We start from the raw sequence: 20,090 nt of genomic DNA, 5'->3' as shown, positions 1-20,090 counted from the left end.
CACGCACTCTCTCACTTACACAAACACTCCAAGAAACTAAAAATTCTGCACCCTCCAAAGGCCGTGTTTGAAATTTGAAATTTGAAATCCGGGACAGACAGCACATTCCTTTTAAACAGATAGATAATGATCCGATACTGATAGCACACCATTTTGTAGAGACAGAGAATGACCCCGGGCAGACCAGCACATCACCTGAAAATGGATACAGAAACACAATGAACAAAAACAAAGCATTCTGTAAAACTCAGCAGGCCGTGAACATTCTGTGGATGAATTTCCCGGGCTCACGTTCAGTCAGATGATCATTCCGATCTTTTAAGAAAAATGTAAAGTTTACAGATTTTTCCACGAAAATAGCGCCTGGAAAAAAATAGGCAGCGAGGAAGGACAAAAGGGAATGCTTGTGATACAGTGGAGCGTAGGAGTGATTGAATAATAAATGGCACAATGCGAAAAGGCAAAGTGGGTGGTAAGCGGGCAATAAAGTAACAAAGGATGGACCAGAGGAGGTGTTAGTGTGAACAGCAGAACCATTAGCAGACAATGGGAGCGGTGCTTATGATCCGATACGTTGAACCGAATGTTGAGGCCAGAACACTATAACATGCCTGGAATGTAGGGTTTGAACGCCTTTTAATCAGACCAGGCAGCTTGGCCACCCCGGATTGATTTCCTGCATGATTTAAATTCGGCAGCCAAGGGACTAAATCCAAAGCCAGCTTCTCACATCTTTTCAGCGCGAGAGAAACAGGACGCAATCATATTCAGGGCAGAGTCTGTTTCAAGTTGAATTTGAGATTGACGTTGAATGTATGCTTATCCCTTTGGAGGTGAGCTCATGAGTGCAGAAAGGAAGATACACTGATCAAGTATTTGCCGGAATCAAACCGGGGTTTAGGTTGTCCAATGATACGCAGAGCCGAGTACATCTGAGAGACATGAACTTTACTCAGTTCGGTGAGTTTCACTTTGCTCCTGTGAATCTCCAGGATTTTTAGACGCTGTGTGAACAACGGAGTGCAATCACACGTTTTAATTTGAAACATGTCAGTTTTCTCACATGTCGACCGGCTGAGAAGTCGTTTTTTGACTAAAAGTTGGCAGGGCTCGTCCGGGATTTGAACCCGGGACGTCTCGCATTTCAATTATTATAATCCCAAAGCGAGAATCATACCCCTAGACCAACGAGCCACCGACAGTGAGAAACGTAGCTCTCAGTTGCTGACGTTAGTTTGCTATTCGGCCCATCGTGCCTGTGCTGACTCTCAGAGACCGATCTCATGAGTCCCCCTCTCCATCGTCCTGCTAATGTTTTCCATTTGATGAAGTGATTATTTTTTGTGACATTACTTCAACAACGAGTTGCATCCTTTTCAGTAAAAGGTGAATTTGGCAATGAGGATAAATGTGATTGAATAAAAAAACGAGGGGAAAGTGTTTAACACAATAACGACGAAGCTGGGGGCATACTGGATCAGCAGTCCATTGCCTCAACCTGTCAGTCACCTTGTCTCCGATTTACTGCAAAGTCAGACATCCATCCCCTACTTTTTGCTTTCAAACAGTGATAATGTGCACGAAAGTCTACTTCACCGCTTGTTTTGCCCGTGCAACCAGATCGACAGTGATGAAAATGTACCATTAGCTTCTTAAAGCACACAGCCTTCCTTTACTTCAGGTGAGTGACTGTCCGAGATGGTTGGTTTTGAGGCAGAATCAAAACAAAGAATATAAAATTTCACGCGGCGCGATAGCTGACCGCTGCAGGACTAGAACCTGCAATCTTCTCATAAGATAACAGTTACAATCGAAGTCAGACACCTTATCCTTTAGGCCACGCGGCCGCTATCGGCGGTGCTTAATTTGTTGTTTTTTATATTGAGAGCAAATTTGGGACAAGGGTTGCATCAAGGAGTGGATATCGGAAAACATGAGCATATTTTGAGTAATGAACAGATGCGCTGCGATATGGATGTACACGGACACAGGCAAAGTCAATGTAGCTTGAAACACAAAAGTTTAACAATTCGGTTCTCACAGCTGATAATCACACTCCTTTTTAATTGTACAGGATGATCCGGATAATGAGAAAATACGTTCAAAAGGGGCAATTGATGAACCGGAACTGACAACCATCCCGTTGAAACAGACACAGAATGATCCTGGACAGGAAGCACATCCGTCTTACACAGCTGTAGAATTGCCGTTCACGGACAGCAGTTGCCTTTCAGAAGAATAAAGTGGGATTTCCATCATTCCTGAATGCAATTGTGTTGTGCGTGATTGAGCGCGGTTCTCATGAGCACGCGGGACTGGGACGGTTGTTGAAGCCACAGGTGACAGACAAGCAGGAAAGAGGGAGGGAAATAAAACCAACCCAGTCAAACAGACAATTTAAAACATATATATATTTATCATGATAAGAAAATAAATAAATTTACAATTTTATTGCAAAAAATTTAATTTGATTTGATTGAAATAAATAAATAATTGTTTCTTAATCTATATATTTTTGATTGAACGAAGTCTGTGCGACTGCATGAAATCCACTGGAAATCAGGGTGTGCATTCAGTAAATACCCAAACACAGTAAACCCATGGTGTAAGACAAGCCACGAGGGAAGATGTGGGCAACAAAGCCCATCTTTTAAAGTCGCGAGTGCTTTTCTGCAGGATCAGAGTGAAGCTGCGTGTGCTGTGAAATAGGTCAAATGTAATAGAGCCAATGCAGGCAGAACAGAAAAAGCACATTTATTGTGAAAGTTAAAAAGTAGGGAATGTATGTAAATATATGCATATATAAATATTGATACATATATTTATATAAACAAAGTCAGTCATGTCTTGTCTTGTCTTGATTTGATTTGTATTTGAAAATAAGGGGGAAGGAGCTCATCATGTCACACAGCCCATCCGCAAGCTCTCGCTAAAATCGCTATGTTTCTAACTTATATAATTTGCCTTCTTTCACATGTGGAATAGCAAAATCCCACAGCAGATTCTTCTCCTGTCAGGCAGTCCCCGAATGCGTGTTGAATCAAATCAGTGTGGCTTCAAGTTGCATGTAATGCATAGTAAGATCGCGCAGAACGTTTCCAAGCACTCTCTCACTTACACAAACACTCCAACAAACTAAAAATTCTGCACCCTCCAAAGGCAGTTTTTGAAATTTGAAATTTGAAATCCGGGACCGACAGCACATTCCTTTTAAACAGATAGATAATGATCCGATACTGATAGCACACCATTTTGGAGAGACAGAGAATGACCCCGGGCAGACCAGCACATCACCTTAAAAGGGATACAGAAACACAATGAACAAAAACAAAGCATTCTGTAAAACTCAGCAGGCCGTGAACATTCTGTGGATGAATTTCCCGGGCTCACGTTCAGTCAGATGATCATTCCGATCTTTTAAGAAAAATGTAAAGTTTACAGATTTTTCCACGAAAATCGCGCCTGGAAAAAAATAGGCAGCGAGGAAGGACAAAAGGGAATGTTTGTGATACAGTGGAGCGTAGGAGTGATTGAATAATAAATGGCACAATGCGAAAAGGCAAAGTGGGTGGTAAGCGGGCAATAAAGTAACAAAGGATGGACCAGAGGAGGTGTTAGTGTGAACAGCAGAACCATTAGCAGACAATGGGAGCGGTGCTTATGATCCGATACGTTGAACCGAATGTTGAGGCCAGAACACTATAACATGCCTGGAATGTAGGGTTTGAACGCCTTTTAATCAGACCTGGCAGCTTGGCCACCCCGGATTGATTTCCTGCATGATTTAAATTCGGCAGCCAAGGGACCAAATCCAAAGCCAGCTTCTCACATATTTTCAGCGCGAGAGAAACAGGACGCAATCATATTCAGGGCAGAGTCTGTTTCAAGTTGAATTTGAGATTGACGTTGAATGTATGCTTATCCCTTTGGAGGTGAGCTCATGCGTGCAGAAAGGAAGATACACTGATCAAGTATTTGCCGGAATCAAACCGGGGTTTAGGTTGTCCAATGAGACGCAGAGCCGAGTACATCTGAGAGATATGAATTTTACTCAGTTCGGTGAGTTTCACTTTGCTCCTGTGAATCTCCAGGATTTTTAGACGCTGTGTGAACAACGGAGTGCAATCACACGTTTTAATTTTCTCACATGTCGACCGGCTGAGAAGTCGTTTTTTGACTAAAAGTTGGCAGGAAGTCGTTTTTTGACTAAAAGTTGGCAGGGCTCGTCCGGGATTTGAACCCGGGACCTCTCGCATTTCAATTATTATAATCCCAAAGCGAGAATCATACCCCTAGACCAACGAGCCACCGACAGCGAGAAATGTAGCTCTCAGTTGCTGACGTTAGTTTGCTATTCGGCCCATCGTGCCTGTGCTGACTCTCAGAGACCGATCTCATGAGTCCCCCTCTCCATCGTCCTGCTAATGTTTTCCCTTTGATGAAGTGATTATTTTTTGTGACATTACTTCACCAACGAGTTGCATCCTTTTCAGTAAAAGGTGAATTTGGCAATGAGGATAAATGTGATTGAATAAAAAAACGAGGGGAAAGTGTTTAACACAATAACGACGAAGCTGGGGGCATACTGGATCAGCAGTCCATTGCCTCAACCTGTCAGTCACCTTGTCTCCGATTTACTGCAAAGTCAGACATCCATCCCCTACTTTTTGCTTTCAAACAGAGATAATGTGCACGAATGTCTACTTCACCGCTTGTTTTGCCCGTGCAACCAGATCGACAGTGATGAAAATGTACCATTAGCTTCTTAAAGCACACAGCCTTCCTTCACGTCAGGTGAGTGACTGTCCGAGATGGTTGGTTTTGAGGCAGAATCAAAACAAAGAATATAAAATTTCACGCGGCGCGATAGCTGACCGCTGCAGGACTAGAACCTGCAATGTTCTCATAAGATCACAGTTACAATCGAAGTCAGACACCTTATCCTTTAGGCCACGCGGCCTCTATCGGCGGTACTTAATTTGTTGTTTTTTATATTGAGAGCAAATTTGGGACAAGGGTTGCATCAAGGAGTGGATATCGGAAAACATGAGCATATTTTGAGTAATGAACAGATGCGCTGCGATATGGATGTACACGGACACAGGCAAAGTCAATGTAGCTTGAAACACAAAAGTTTAACAATTCGGTTCTCACAGCTGATAATCACACTCCTTTTTAAATGTACAGGATGATCCGGATAATGAGAAAATACGTTTTAAAGGGGCAAATGATGAACCGGAACTGACAACCATCCCGTTGAAACAGACACCGAATGATCCTAGACAGGAAGCACATCCCTCTTACACAGCTGTAGAATTGCCCTTCACGGACAGCAGTTGCCTTTCAGAAGAATAAAGTGTGATTTCTATCATTCCTGAATGCAATTTTGTTGTGCGTGATTGAGCGCGGTTCTCATGAGCACGCGGGACTGGGACGGTTGTTGAAGCCACAGGTGACAGACAAGCAGGAAAGAGGGAGGGAAATAAAACCAACCCAGTCAAACAGACAATTTAAAACATATATATATTTATCATGATAAGAAAATAAATAAATTTACAATTTTATTGCAAAAAATTGAATTTGATTTGATTGAAATAAATAAAAAATTGTTTCTTCATCTATATATTTTTGATTGAACGAAGTCTGTGCGACTGCATGAAATCCACTGCAAATCAGGGTGTGCAGTCAGTAAATACCCAAACACAGTAAGCCCATGGTGTAAGACAAGCCACGAGGGAAGATGTGGGCTCCAAAGCCCATCTTTTAAAGTCGCGAGTGCTTTTCTGCAGGATCAGAGTGAAGCTGCGTGTGCTGTGAAATAGGTCAAATGTAATAGAGCCAATGCAGGCAGAACAGAAAAAGCACATTTATTGTGAAAGTTAAAAAGTAGGGAATGTATGTAAATATATGCATATATAAATATTGATACATATATTTATATAAACAAAGTCAGTGAGTCAGTCATGTCTTGTCTTGTCTTGATTTGATTTGTATTTGAAAATAAGGGGGAAGGAGCTCATCATGTCACACAGCCCATCCGCAAGCTCTCGCTAAAATCGCTATGTTTCTAACTTATATAATTTGCCTTCTTTCACATGTGGAATAGCAAAATCCCACAGCAGATTCTTCTCCTGTCAGGCAGTCCCCGAATGCGTGTTGAATCAAATCAGTGTGGCTTCAAGTTGCATGTAATGCATTTTTACTCCCATGACATGAAATGCACAGTAAGATCGCGCAGAACGTTTCCACGCACTCTCTCACTTACACAAACACTCCAACAAACTAAAAATTCTGCACCCTCCAAAGGCAGTTTTTGAAATTTGAAATTTGAAATCCGGGACAGACAGCACATTCCTTTTAAACAGATAGATAATGATCCGATACTGATAGCACACCATTTTGTAGAGACAGAGAATGACCCCGGGCAGACCAGACCACACCTGAAAATGGATACAGAAACACAATGAACAAAAACAAAGCATTCTGTAAAACTCAGCAGGCCGTGAACATTCTGTGGATGAATTTCCCGGGCTCACGTTCAGTCAGATGATCATTCCGATCTTTTAAGAAAAATGTAAAGTTTACAGATTTTTCCACGAAAATAGCGCCTGGAAAAAAATAGGCAGCGAGGAAGGACAAAAGGGAATGCTTGTGATACAGTGGACCGTAGGAGTGATTGAATAATAAATGGCACAATGCGAAAAGGCAAAGTGGGTGGTAAGCGGGCAATAAAGTAACAAAGGATGGACCAGAGGAGGTGTTAGTGTGAACAGCAGAACCATTAGCAGACAATGGGAGCGGTGCTTATGATCCGATACGTTGAACCGAATGTTGAGGCCAGAACACTATAACATGCCTGGAATGTAGGGTTTGAACGCCTTTTAATCAGACCAGGCAGCTTGGCCACCCCGGATTGATTTCCTGCATGATTTAAATTCGGCAGCCAAGGGACGAAATCCAAAGCCAGCTTCTCACATCTTTTCAGCGCGAGAGAAACAGGACGCAATCATATTCAGGGCAGAGTCTGTTTCAAGTTGAATTTGAGATTGACGTTGAATGTATGCTTATCCATTTGGAGGTGAGCTCATGCGTGCAGAAAGGAAGATACACTGATCAAGTATTTGCCGGAATCAAACCGGGGTTGACGTTGTCCAATGAGACGCAGAGCCGAGTACATCTGAGAGACATGAACTTTACTCAGTTCGGTGAGTTTCACTTTGCTCCTGTGAATCTCCAGGATTTTTAGACGCTGTGTGAACAACGGAGTGCAATCACACGTTTTAATTTGAAACATGTCAGTTTTCTCACATGTCGACCGGCTGAGAAGTCGTTTTTTGACTAAAAGTTGGCAGGGCTCGTCCAGGATTTGAACCCAGGACCTCTCGCATTTCAATTATTATAATCCCAAAGCGAGAATCATACCCCTAGACCAACGATCCGCCGACAGTGAAGGACGTAGCTCTCAGTTTCTGACGTTAGTTTGCTATTCGGCCCATCGTGCCTGTGCTGACTCTCAGAGGCCGATCTCATGAGTCCCCCTTTCCATCGTCCTGCTCGTGTTTTCCCTTTGATGAAGTGATTATTTTTTGTGACATTACTTCACCAACGAGCTGCATCCTTTTCAGTAAAAGGTGAATTTGGCAATGAGGATAAATGTGATTGAATAAAAAAACGAGGGGAAAATGTTTAACACAATAACGACGAAGCTGGGGGCATACTGGATCAGCAGTCCATTGCCTCAACCTGTCAGTCACCTTGTCTCCTATTTACTGCAAAGTCAGACATCCATCCCCTATTTTTGCGTTCAAACAGAAATAATGTGCACGAAAGTCTACTTCACCGCTTGTTTTGCCCGTGCAACCAGATCGACAGTGATGAAAATATGCCATTAGCTTCTTAAAGCACACAGCCTTCCTTTACTTCAGGTGAGTGACTGTCCGAGATGGTTGGTTTTGAGGCAGAATCAAAACAAAGAATATAAAATTTCACGCGGCGCGATAGCTGACCGCTGCAGGACTCCAACTTGCAATCTTCTGATAAGATCACAGTTACAATCGAAGTCAGACACCTTATCCTTTAGGCCACGCGGCCGATATCGTCGGTGCATAATTTGTTGTTTTTTATATTGAGAGCAAATTTGGGACAAGGGTTGCATCAAGGAGTGGATATCGGAAAACATGAGCATATTTTGCGTAATGAACAGATGCGCTGCGATATGGATGTACACGGACACAGGCAAAGTCAATGTAGCTTGAAACACAACAGTTTAACAACTCGGTTCTCACAGCTGATAATCACACTCCTTTTTAAATGTACAGGTTGATCCGGATAATGAGAAAATACGTTTTAAAGGGGCAATTGATGAACCGGAACTGACAACCATCCCGTTGAAACAGACACCGAATGATCCTGGACAGGAAGCACATCCCTCTTACACAGCTGTAGAATAGCCCTTCACGGATAGCAGTTGTCTTTCAGAAGAATAAAGTGGGATTTCTATCATTCCTGAATGCAATTGTGTTGTGCGTGATTGAGCGCGGATCTCATGAGCACGCGGGACTGGGACGGTTGATGAAGCCACAGGTGACAGACAAGCAGGAAAGAGGGAGGGAAATAAAACCAACCCAGACAAACAGACAATTTAAAACATATATATATTTATTATGAATAGAAAATAAATAAATTTACAATTTTATTGCAAAAAATTTAATTTGATTTGATTGAAATAAATAAATAATTGTTTCTTAATCTATATATTTTTGATTGAACGAAGTCTGTGCGACTGCATGAAATCCACTGGAAATCATGGTGTGCAGTCAGTAAATACCCAAACACAGTAAGCCCATGGTGTAAGACAAGCCACGAGGGAAGATGTGGGCAACAAAACCCATCTTTTAAAGTCGCGAGTGCTTTTCTGCAGAATCAGACTGAAGCTGCGTGTGCTGTGAAAGAGGTCAAATGTAATAGAGCCAATGCAGGCAGAACAGAAAAAGCACATTTATTGTGAAAGTTAAAAAGTAGTGAATGTATGTAAATATATGCATATATAAATATTGATACATATATTTATATAAACAAAGTCAGTCAGTCAGTCATGTCTTGTCTTGTCTTGATTTGATTTGTATTTGAAAATAAGGGGGAAGGAGCTCATCATGTCACACAGCCCATCCGCAAGCTCTCGCTAAAATCCCTATGTTTCTAACTTATATAATTTGCCTTCTTTCACATGTGGAATAGCAAAATCCCACAGCAGATTCTTCTCCTGTCAGGCAGTCCCCGAATGCGTGTTGAATCAAATCAGTGTGGCTTCAAGTTGCATGTAATGCATTTTTCCTCCCATGACATGAAATGCACAGTAAGATCGCGCAGAACGTTTCCACGCACTCTCTCACTTACACAAACACTCCAACAAACTAAAAATTCTGCACCCTCCAAAGGCAGTTTTTGAAATTTGAAATTTGAAATCCGGGACCGACAGCACATTCCTTTTAAACAGATAGATAATGATCCGATACTGATAGCACACCATTTTGGAGAGACAGAGAATGACCCCGGGCAGACCAGCACATCACCTTAAAAGGGATACAGAAACACAATGAACAAAAACAAAGCATTCTGTAAAACTCAGCAGGCCGTGAACATTCTGTGGATGAATTTCCCGGGCTCACGTTCAGTCAGATGATCATTCCGATCTTTTAAGAAAAATGTAAAGTTTACAGATTTTTCCACGAAAATAGCGCCTGGAAAAAAATAGGCAGCGAGGAAGGACAAAAGGGAATGTTTGTGATACAGTGGAGTGTAGGAGTGATTGAATAATAAATGGCACAATGCGAAAAGGCAAAGTGGGTGGTAAGCGGGCAATAAAGTAACAAAGGATGGACCAGAGGAGGTGTTAGTGTGAACAGCAGAACCATTAGCAGACAATGGGAGCGGTGCTTATGATCCGATACGTTGAACCGAATGTTGAGGCGAGAACACTATAACATGCCTGGAATGTAGGGTTTGAACGCCTTTTAATCAGACCAGGCAGCTTGGCCACCCCGGATTGATTTCCTGCATGATTTAAATTCGGTAGCCAAGGGACTAAATCCAAAGCCAGCTTCTCACATCTTTTCAGCGCGAGAGAAACAGGACGCAATCATATTCAGGGCAGAGTCTGTTTCAAGTTGAATTTGAGATTGACGTTGAATGTATGCTTATCCCTTTGGAGGTGAGCTCATGCGGGCAGAAAGGAAGATACACTGATCAAGTATTTGCCGGAATCAAACCGGGGTTGACGTTGTCCAATGAGACGCAGAGCCGAGTACATCTGAGAGACATGAACTTGACTCAGTTCGGTGAGTTTCACTTTGCTCCTGTGAATCTCCAGGATTTTTAGACGCTGTGTGAACAACGGAGTGCAATCACACGTTTTAATTTGAAACATGTCAGTTTTCTCACATGTCGACCGGCTGAGAAGTCGTTTTTTGACTAAAAGTTGGCAGGGCTCGTCCGGGATTTGAACCCGGGACCTCTCGCATTTCAATTATTATGATCCCAAAGCGAGAATCATACCCCTAGACCAACGAGCCGCCGACAGTGAAGGACGTAGCTCTCAGTTTCTGACGTTAGTTTGCTATTCGGCCCATCGTGCCTGTGCTGACTCTCAGAGACCGATCTCATGAGTCCCCCTATCCATCGTCCTGCTCGTGTTTTCCCTTTGATGAAGTGATTATTTTTTGTGACATTACTTCACCAACGAGTTGCATCCTTTTCAGTAAAAGGTGAATTTGGCAATGAGGATAAATGTGATTGAATAAAAAAACGAGGGGAAAGTGTTTAACACAATAACGACGAAGCTGGGGGCATACTGGATCAGCAGTCCATTGCCTCAACCTGTCAGTCACCTTGTCTCCTATCTACTGCAAAGTCAGACATCCATCCCCTATTTTTGCATTCAAACAGAAATAATGTGCACGAAAGTCTACTTCACCGCTTGTTTTGCCCGTGCAACCAGATCGACAGTGATGAAAATATGCCATTAGCTTCTTAAAGCACACAGCCTTCCTTTACTTCAGGTGAGTGACTGTCCGAGATGGTTGGTTTTGAGGCAGAATCAAAACAAAGAATATAAAATTTCACGCGGCGCGATAGCTGACCGTTGCAGGACTAGAACCTGCAATCTTCTCATAAGATCACAGTTACAATCGAAGTCAGACACCTTATCCTTTAGGCCACGCGGCCGCTATCGTCGGTGCATAATTTGTTGTTTTTTATATTGAGAGCAAATTTGGGACAAGGGTTGCATCAAGGAGTGGATATCGGAAAAAATGAGCATATTTTGAGTAATGAACAGATGCGCTGCGATATGGATGTACACGGACACAGGCAAAGTCAATGTAGCTTGAAACACAACAGTTTAACAATTCGGTTCTCACAGCTGATAATCACACTCCTTTTTAAATGTACAGGATGATCCGGATAATGAGAAAATACGTTTTAAAGGGGCAATTGATGAACCGGAACTGACAACCATCCCGTTGAAACAGACACCGAATGATCCTGGACAGGAAGCACATCCATCTTACACAGCTGTAGAATTGCCCTTCACGGACAGCAGTTGCCTTTCAGAAGAATAAAGTGGGATTTCTATCATTCCTGAATGCAATTGTGTTGTGCGTGATTGAGCGCGGTTCTCATGAGCGCGCGGGACTGGGACGGTTGTTGAAGCCACAGGTGACAGACAAGCAGGAAAGAGGGAGGGAAATAAAACCAACCCAGTCAAACAGACAATTTAAAACATATATATATTTATCATGATAAGAAAATAAATAAATTTACAATTTTATTGCAAAAAATTTAATTTGATTTGATTGAAATAAATAAATAATTGTTTCTTAATCTATATATTTTTGATTGAACGAAGTCTGTGCGACTGCATGAAATCCACTGGAAATCAGGGTGTGCATTCAGTAAATACCCAAACACAGTAAACCCATGGTGTAAGACAAGCCACGAGGGAAGATGTGGGCAACAAAGCCCATCTTTTAAAGTCGCGAGTGCTTTTCTGCAGGATCAGAGTGAAGCTGCGTGTGCTGTGAAATAGGTCAAATGTAATAGAGCCAATGCAGGCAGAACAGAAAAAGCACATTTATTGTGAAAGTTAAAAAGTAGGGAATGTATGTAAATATATGCATATATAAATATTGATACATATATTTATATAAACAAAGTCAGTCATGTCTTGTCTTGTCTTGATTTGATTTGTATTTGAAAATAAGGGGGAAGGAGCTCATCATGTCACACAGCCCATCCGCAAGCTCTCGCTAAAATCGCTATGTTTCTAACTTATATAATTTGCCTTCTTTCACATGTGGAATAGCAAAATCCCACAGCAGATTCTTCTCCTGTCAGGCAGTCCCCGAATGCGTGTTGAATCAAATCAGTGTGGCTTCAAGTTGCATGTAATGCATTTTTCCTCCCATGACATGAAATGCACAGTAAGATCGCGCAGAACGTTTCCACGCACTCTCTCACTTACACAAACACTCCAACAAACTAAAAATTCTGCACTCTCCAAAGGCAGTTTTTGAAATTTGAAATTTGAAATCCGGGACAGACAGCACATTCCTTTTAAACAGATAGATAATGATCCGATACTGATAGCACACCATTTTGTAGAGACAGAGAATGACCCCGGGCAGACCAGCACATCACCTGAAAATGGATACAGAAACACAATGAACAAAAACAAAGCATTCTGTAAAACTCAGCAGGCCGTGAACATTCTGTGGATGAATTTCCCGGGCTCACGTTCAGTCAGATGATCATTCCGATCTTTTAAGAAAAATGTAAAGTTTACAGATTTTTCCACGAAAATAGCGCCTGGAAAAAAATAGGCAGCGAGGAAGGACAAAAGGGAATGTTTGTGATACAGTGGATCGTAGGAGTGATTGAATAATAAATGGCACAATGCGAAAAGGCAAAGTGGATGGTAAGCGGGCAATAAAGTAACAAAGGATGGACCAGAGGAGGTGTTAGTGTGAACAGCAGAACCATTAGCAGACAATGGGAGCGGTGCTTATGATCCGATACATTGAACCGAATGTTGAGGCCAGAACACTATAACATGCCTGGAATGTAGGGTTTGAACGCCTTTTAATCAGACCAGGCAGCTTGGCCAACCCGGATTGATTTCCTGCATGATTTAAATTCGGCAGCCAAGGGACCAAATCCAAAGCCAGCTTCTCACATCTTTTCAGCGCGAGAGAAACAGGACGCAATCATATTCAGGGCAGAGTCTGTTTCAAGTTGAATTTGAGATTGACGTTGAATGTATGCTTATCCCTTTGGAGGTGAGCTCATGTGTGCAGAAAGGAAGATACACTGATCAAGTATTTTCCGGAATCAAACCGGGGTTTAGGTTGTCCAATGAGACGCAGAGCCGAGTACATCTGAGAGATATGAATTTTACTCAGTTCGGTGAGTTTCACTTTGCTCCTGTGAATCTCCAGGATTTTTAGACGCTGTGAGAACAACGGAGTGCAATCACACGTTTTAATTTGAAACATATCAGTTTTCTCACATGTCGACTGGCTGAGAAGTCGTTTTTTGACTAAAAGTTGGCAGGGCTCGTCCGGGATTTGAACCCGGGACCTCTCGCATTTCAATTATTATGATCCCAAAGCGAGAATCATAACCCTAGACCAACGAGCCACCGACAGTGAGAAACGTAGCTCTCAGTTGCTGACGTTAGTTTGCTATTCGGCCCATCGTGCCTGTGCTGACTCTCAGAGACCGATCTCATGAGTCCCCCTCTCCATCGTCCTGCTAATGTTTTCCCTTTGATGAAGTGATTATTTTTTGTGACATTACTTCACCAACGAGTTTCATCCTTTTCAGTAAAAGGTGAATTTGGCAATGAGGATAAATGTGATTGAATAAAAAAACGAGGGGAAAGTGTTTAACACAATAACGACGAAGCTGGGGGCATACTGGATCAGCAGACCATTGCCTCAACCTGTCAGTCACCTTGTCTCCGATTTATTGCAAAGTCAGACATCCATCCCCTACTTTTTGCTTTCAAACAGAGTTAATGTGCACGAAAGTCTACTTCACCGCTTGTTTTGCCCGTGCAACCAGATCGACAGTGATGAAAATGTACCATTAGCTTCTTAAAGCACACAGCCTTCCTTTACTTCAGGTGAGTGACTGTCCGAGATGGTTGGTTTTGAGGCAGAATCAAAACAAAGAATATAAAATTTCACGCGGCGCGATAGCTGACCGCTGCAGGACTAGAACCTGCAATCTTCTCATAAGATCACAGTTACAATCGAAGTCAGACACCTTATCCTTTAGGCCACGCGGCCGCTATCGGCGGTACTTAATTTGTTGTTTTTTATATTGAGAGCAAATTGGGGCAAGGGTTGCATCAAGGAGTGGATATCGGAAAACATGAGCATATTTTGAGTAATGAACAGATGCGCTCCGATATGGATGTACACGGACACAGGCAAAGTCAATGTAGCTTGAAACACAAAAGTTTAACAATTCGGTTCTCACAGCTGATAATCACACTCCTTTTTAATTGTACAGGATGATCCGGATAATGAGGAAATACGTTTTAAAGGGGCAATTGATGAACCGGAACTGACAACCATCCCGTTGAAACAGACACCGAATGATCCTAGACAGGAAGCACATCCCTCTTACACAGCTGTAGAATTGCCCTTCACGGACAGCAGTTGCCTTTCAGAAGAATAAAGTGGGATTTCCATCATTCCTGAATGCAATTGTGTTGTGCGTGATTGAGCGCGGTTCTCATAAGCACGCGGGACTGGGACGGTTGTTGAAGCCACAGGTGATAGACAAGCAGGAAATAGGGAGGGAAATAAAACCAACCCAGACAAACAGACAATTTAAAACATATATATATTTATCATAATAAGAAAATAATTAAATTTACAATTTTATTGCAAAAAATTGTATTTGATTTGATTGAAATAAATAAAAAATTGTTTCTTAATCTATATATTTTTGATTGAACGAAGTCTGTGCAACTGCATGAAATCCACTGCAAATCAGGGTGTGCAGTCAGTAAATACCCAAACACAGTAAGCCCATGGTGTAAGACAAGCCACGAGGGAAGATGTGGGCAACAAAGCCCATCTTTTAAAGTCGCGAGTGCTTTTCTGCAGGATCAGAGTGAAGCTGCGTGTGCTGTGAAATAGGTCAAATGTAATAGAGCCAATGCAGGCAGAACAGAAAAAGCACATTTATTGTGAAAGTTAAAAAGTAGGGAATGTATGTAAATATATGCATATATAAATATTGATACATATATTTATATAAACAATGTCAGTCAGTCAGTCATGTCTTGTCTTGTCTTGATTTGATTTGTATTTGAAAATAAGATGGAAGGAGCTCATCATGTCACACAGCCCATCCGCAAGCTCTCGCTAAAATCGCTATGTTTCTAACTTATATAATTTGCCTTCTTTCACATGTGGAATAGCAAAATCCCACAGCAGATTCTTCTCCTGTCAGGCAGTCCCCGAATGCGTGTTGAATCAAATCAGTGTGGCTTCAAGTTGCATGTAATGCATTTTTCCTCCCATGACATGAAATGCACAGTAAGATCGCGCAGAACGTTTCCACGCACTCTCTCACTTACACAAGCACTCCAAGAAACTAAAAATTCTGCACCCTCCAAAGGCAGTTTTTGAAATTTGAAATTTGAAATCCGGGACAGACAGCACATTCCTTTTAAACAGATAGATAATGATCCGATACTGATAGCACACCATTTTGTAGAGACAGAGAATGAGTCCGGGCAGACCAGCACATCACCTTAAAATGGATACAGAAACACAATGAACAAAAACAAAGCATTCTGTAAAACTGTGCAGGCCGTGAACATTCTGTGGATGAATTTCCCGGGCTCACGTTCAGTCAGATGATCATTCCGATCTTTTAAGAAAAATGTAAAGTTTACAGATTTTTCCACGAAAATAGCGCCTGGAAAAAAATAGGCAGCGAGGAAGGACAAATGGGAATGCTTGTGATACAGTGGAGCGTAGGAGTGATTGAATAATAAATGGCACAATGCGAAAAGGCAAAGTGGGTGGTAAGCGGGCAATAAAGTAACAAAGGAAGGACCAGAGGAGGTGTTAGTGTGAACAGCAGAACCATTAGCAGACAATGGGAGCGGTGCTTATGATCCGATACGTTGAACCGAATGTTGAGGCCAGAACACTATAACATGCCTGGAATGTAGGGTTTGAACGCCTTTTAATCAGACCAGGCAGCTTGGCCACCCCGGATTGATTTCCTGCATGTTTTAAATTCGGCAGCCAAGGGACTAAATCCAAAGCCAGCTTCTCACATCTTTTCAGCGCGAGAGAAACAGGACGCAATCATATTCAGGGCAGAGTCTGTTTCAAGTTGAATTTGAGATTGACGTTGAATGTATGCTTATCCCTTTGGAGGTGAGATCATGCGTGCAGAAAGGAAGATACAATGATCAAGTATTTGCCGGAATCAAACCGGGGTTGACGTTGTCCAATGAGACGCAGAGCCGAGTACATCTGAGAGACATGAACTTTGCTCAGTTCGGTGAGTTTCACTTTGCTCCTGTGAATCTCCAGGATTTTTAGACGCTGTGTGAACAACGGAGTGCAATCACACGTTTTAATTTGAAACATGTCAGTTTTCTCACATGTCGACCGGCTGAGAAGTCGTTTTTTGACTAAAAGTTGGCAGGGCTCGTCCGGGATTTGAACCCGGGACCTCTCGCATTTCAATTATTATGATCCCAAAGCGAGAATCATACCCCTAGACCAACGAGCCGCCGACAGTGAAGGACGTAGCTCTCAGTTTCTGACGTTAGTTTGATTTTCGGCCCATCGTGCCTGTGCTGACTCTCAGAGACCGATCTCATGAGTCCCCCTTTCCATCGTCCTGCTCGTGTTTTCCCTTTGATGAAGTGATTATTTTTTGTGACATTACTTCACCAACGAGCTGCATCCTTTTCAGTAAAAGGTGAATTTGGCAATGAGGATAAATGTGATTGAATAAAAAAACTAGGGGAAAATGTTTAACACAATAACGACGAAGCTGGGGGCATGCGGGATCAGCAGTCCATTGCCTCAACCTGTCAGTCACCTTGTCTCCTATTTACTGCAAAGTCAGACATCCATCCCCTACTTTTTGCTTTCAAACAGAGATAATGTGCACGAAAGTCTACTTCACCGCTTGTTTTGCCCGTGCAACCAGATCGACAGTGATGAAAATGTACCATTAGCTTCTTAAAGCACACAGCCTTCCTTTACTTCAGGTGAGTGACTGTCCGAGATGGTTGGTTTTGAGGCAGAATCAAAACAAAGAATATAAAATTTCACGCGGCGCGATAGCTGACCGCTGCAGGACTAGAACCTGCAATCTTCTCATAAGATCACAATTACAATCGAAGTCAGACACCTTATCCTTTAGGCCACGCGGCCGCTATCGGCGGTTCTTAATTTGTTGTTTTTTATATTGAGAGCAAATTTGGGACAAGGGTTGCATCAAGGAGTGGATATCGGAAAACATGAGCATATTTTGAGTAATGAACAGATGCGCTGCGATATGGATGTACACGGACACAGGCAAAGTCAATGTAGCTTGAAACACAAACGTTTAACAATTCGGTTCTCACAGCTGATAATCACACTCTTTTTTAATTGTACAGGATGATCCGGATAATGAGAAAATACGTTTTAAAGGGGCAATTGATGAACCGGAACTGACAACCATCCCGTTGAAACAGACACCGAATGATCCTAGACAGGAAGCACATCCCTCTTACACAGCTGTAGAATTGCCCTTCACGGACAGCAGTTGCCTTTCAGAAGAAACATAGAAACATAGAAAATAGGCGCAGGAGCAGGCCATTCAGCCCTTCTAGCCTGCACCGCCATTCAATGAGTTCATGGCTGAACATGAAACTTCAGTACCCCCTTCCTGCTTTCTCGCCATAACCCTTGATCCCCCGAGTAGTAAGGACTTCATCTAACTCCCTTTTGAATATATTTAGTGAATTGGCCTCAACTACTTTCTGTGGTAGAGAATTCCACAGGTTCACCACTCTCTGGGTGAAGAAGTTTCTCCTCATCTCGGTCCTAAATGGCTTACCCCTTATCCTCAGACTGTGACCCCTGGTTCTGGACTTCCCCAACATTGGGAACATTCTTTCTGCATCTAACCTGTCTAAACCCGTCAGAATTTTAAACGTTTCTATGAGGTCCCCTCTCATTCTTCTGAACTCCAGTGAATACAAGCCCAATTGATCCAATCTTTCTTGATAGGTCAGTCCCGCCATCCCGGGAATCAGTCTGGTGAACCTTCGCTGCACTCCCTCAATAGCAAGAATGTCCTTCCTCAAGTTAGGATACCAAAACTGTACACAATACTCCAGGTGTGGCCTCACCAAGGCCCTGTACAACTGTAGCAACACCTCCCTGCCCCTGTATTCAAATCCCCTCGCTATGAAGGCCAACATGCCATTTGCTTTCTTAACCGCCTGCTGTACCTGCATGCCAACCTTCAATGACTGATGTACCATGACACCCAGGTCTCGTTGCACCTTCCCTTTTCCTAATCTGTCACCATTCAGATAATAGTCTGTCTCTCTGTTTTTACCACCAAAGTGGATAACCTCACATTTATCCACATTATACTTCATCTGCCATGCATTTGCCCACTCACCTAACCTATCCAAGTCACTCTGCAGCCTAATAGCATCCTCCTCGCAGCTCACACTGCCACCCAACTTAGTATCATCCGCAAATTTGGAGATACTGCATTTAATCCCCTCGTCTAAATCATTAATGTACAATGTAAACAGCTGGGGCCCAAGCACAGAACCTTGCGGCACTCCACTAGTCACTGCCTGCCATTCTGAAAAGTACCCGTTTACTCCTACTCTTTGCTTCCTGTCTGACAACCAGTTCTCAATCCACGTCAGCACACTACCCCCAATCCCATGTGCTTTAACTTTGCACATTAATCTCTTGTGTGGGACCTTGTCGAAAGCCTTCTGAAAGTCCAAATATACCACATCAACTGGTTCTCCTTTGTCCACTTTACTGGAAACATCCTCAAAAAATTCCAGAAGATTTGTCAAGCATGATTTCCCTTTCACAAATCCATGCTGACTTGGACCTATCATGTCACCATTTTCCAGATGCACTGCTATGACATCCTTAATAATTGATTCCATCATTTTACCCACTACTGAGGTCAGGCTGACCGGTCTATAATTCCCTGTTTTCTCTCTCCCTCCTTTTTTAAAAAGTGGGGTTACATTGGCTACCCTCCACTCCATAGGAACTGATCCAGAGTCAATGGAATGTTGGAAAATGACTGTCAATGCATCCGCTATTTCCAAGGCCACCTCCTTAAGTACTCTAGGATGCAGGCCATCAGGCCCTGGGGATTTATCTGCCTTCAATCCCATCAATTTCCCCAACACAATTTCCCGACTAATAAAGATTTCCCTCAGTTCCTCTTCCTTACTAGACCCTCTGACCCCTTTTATATCCGGAAGGTTGTTTGTATCCTCCTTAGTGAATACCGAACCAAAGTACTTGTTCAATTGATCCGCCATTTCTTTGTTCCCCGTTATGACTTCCCCTGATTCTGACTGCAGGGGACCTACGTTTGTCTTCACCAACCTTTTTCTCTTTACATACCTATAGAAACTTTTGCAATCCGCCTTAATGTTCCCTGCAAGCTTCTTCTCGTACTCCATTTTCCCTGTCCTAATCAAACCCTTTGTCCTCCTCTGCTGAGTTCTAAATTTCTCCCAGTCCCCAGGTTCGCTGCTATTTCTGGCCAATTTGTATGCCACTTCCTTGGCTTTAATACTATCCCTGATTTCCCTAGATAGCCACGGTTGAGCCACCTTCCCCTTTTTATTTTTACGCCAGACAGGAATGTACAATTGTTGTACTTCATCCATGCGGTCTCTAAATGTCTGCCATTGCCCATCCACAGTCAACCCCCTAATTATCATTCGCCAATCTATCCTAGCCAATTCTCGCCTCATACCTTCAAAGTTACCCTTCTTTAAG

General features: G+C 42.6%; 5 non-coding genes across 5 annotated transcripts; all 5 read right to left on the bottom strand.

Annotated features, from left to right (window-relative positions):
* Positions 1-1,106: 1,106 nt before the first annotated feature.
* Positions 1,107-1,194, bottom strand: trnap-ugg (transfer RNA proline (anticodon UGG)). The gene is given in 2 exon segments: positions 1,107-1,142; positions 1,159-1,194. It is a non-coding gene; the product is annotated as a tRNA-Pro (tRNA).
* A 3,025-nt stretch (positions 1,195-4,219) lies between these two features.
* trnap-ugg (transfer RNA proline (anticodon UGG)) lies at positions 4,220-4,307 on the bottom strand. Its single transcript is given in 2 exon segments — positions 4,220-4,255; positions 4,272-4,307. It is a non-coding gene; the product is annotated as a tRNA-Pro (tRNA).
* Positions 4,308-10,483: 6,176 nt separating this feature from the next.
* On the bottom strand, positions 10,484-10,571 carry trnap-ugg (transfer RNA proline (anticodon UGG)). The gene is given in 2 exon segments: positions 10,484-10,519; positions 10,536-10,571. It is a non-coding gene; the product is annotated as a tRNA-Pro (tRNA).
* Positions 10,572-13,607: 3,036 nt separating this feature from the next.
* Positions 13,608-13,695, bottom strand: trnap-ugg (transfer RNA proline (anticodon UGG)). Its single transcript is given in 2 exon segments — positions 13,608-13,643; positions 13,660-13,695. It is a non-coding gene; the product is annotated as a tRNA-Pro (tRNA).
* A 3,044-nt stretch (positions 13,696-16,739) lies between these two features.
* Positions 16,740-16,827, bottom strand: trnap-ugg (transfer RNA proline (anticodon UGG)). The gene is given in 2 exon segments: positions 16,740-16,775; positions 16,792-16,827. It is a non-coding gene; the product is annotated as a tRNA-Pro (tRNA).
* Between the last annotated feature and the right edge of the window lie 3,263 nt (positions 16,828-20,090).

Source organism: Pristiophorus japonicus, unplaced genomic scaffold (assembly GCF_044704955.1).
Source record: "Pristiophorus japonicus isolate sPriJap1 unplaced genomic scaffold, sPriJap1.hap1 HAP1_SCAFFOLD_61, whole genome shotgun sequence".
Lineage (NCBI taxonomy): Eukaryota > Metazoa > Chordata > Chondrichthyes > Pristiophoridae > Pristiophorus > Pristiophorus japonicus.
The sequence above is the reverse complement of the archived record's forward strand: the minus strand, read 5'-3'. Positions and strand labels throughout refer to the sequence as shown.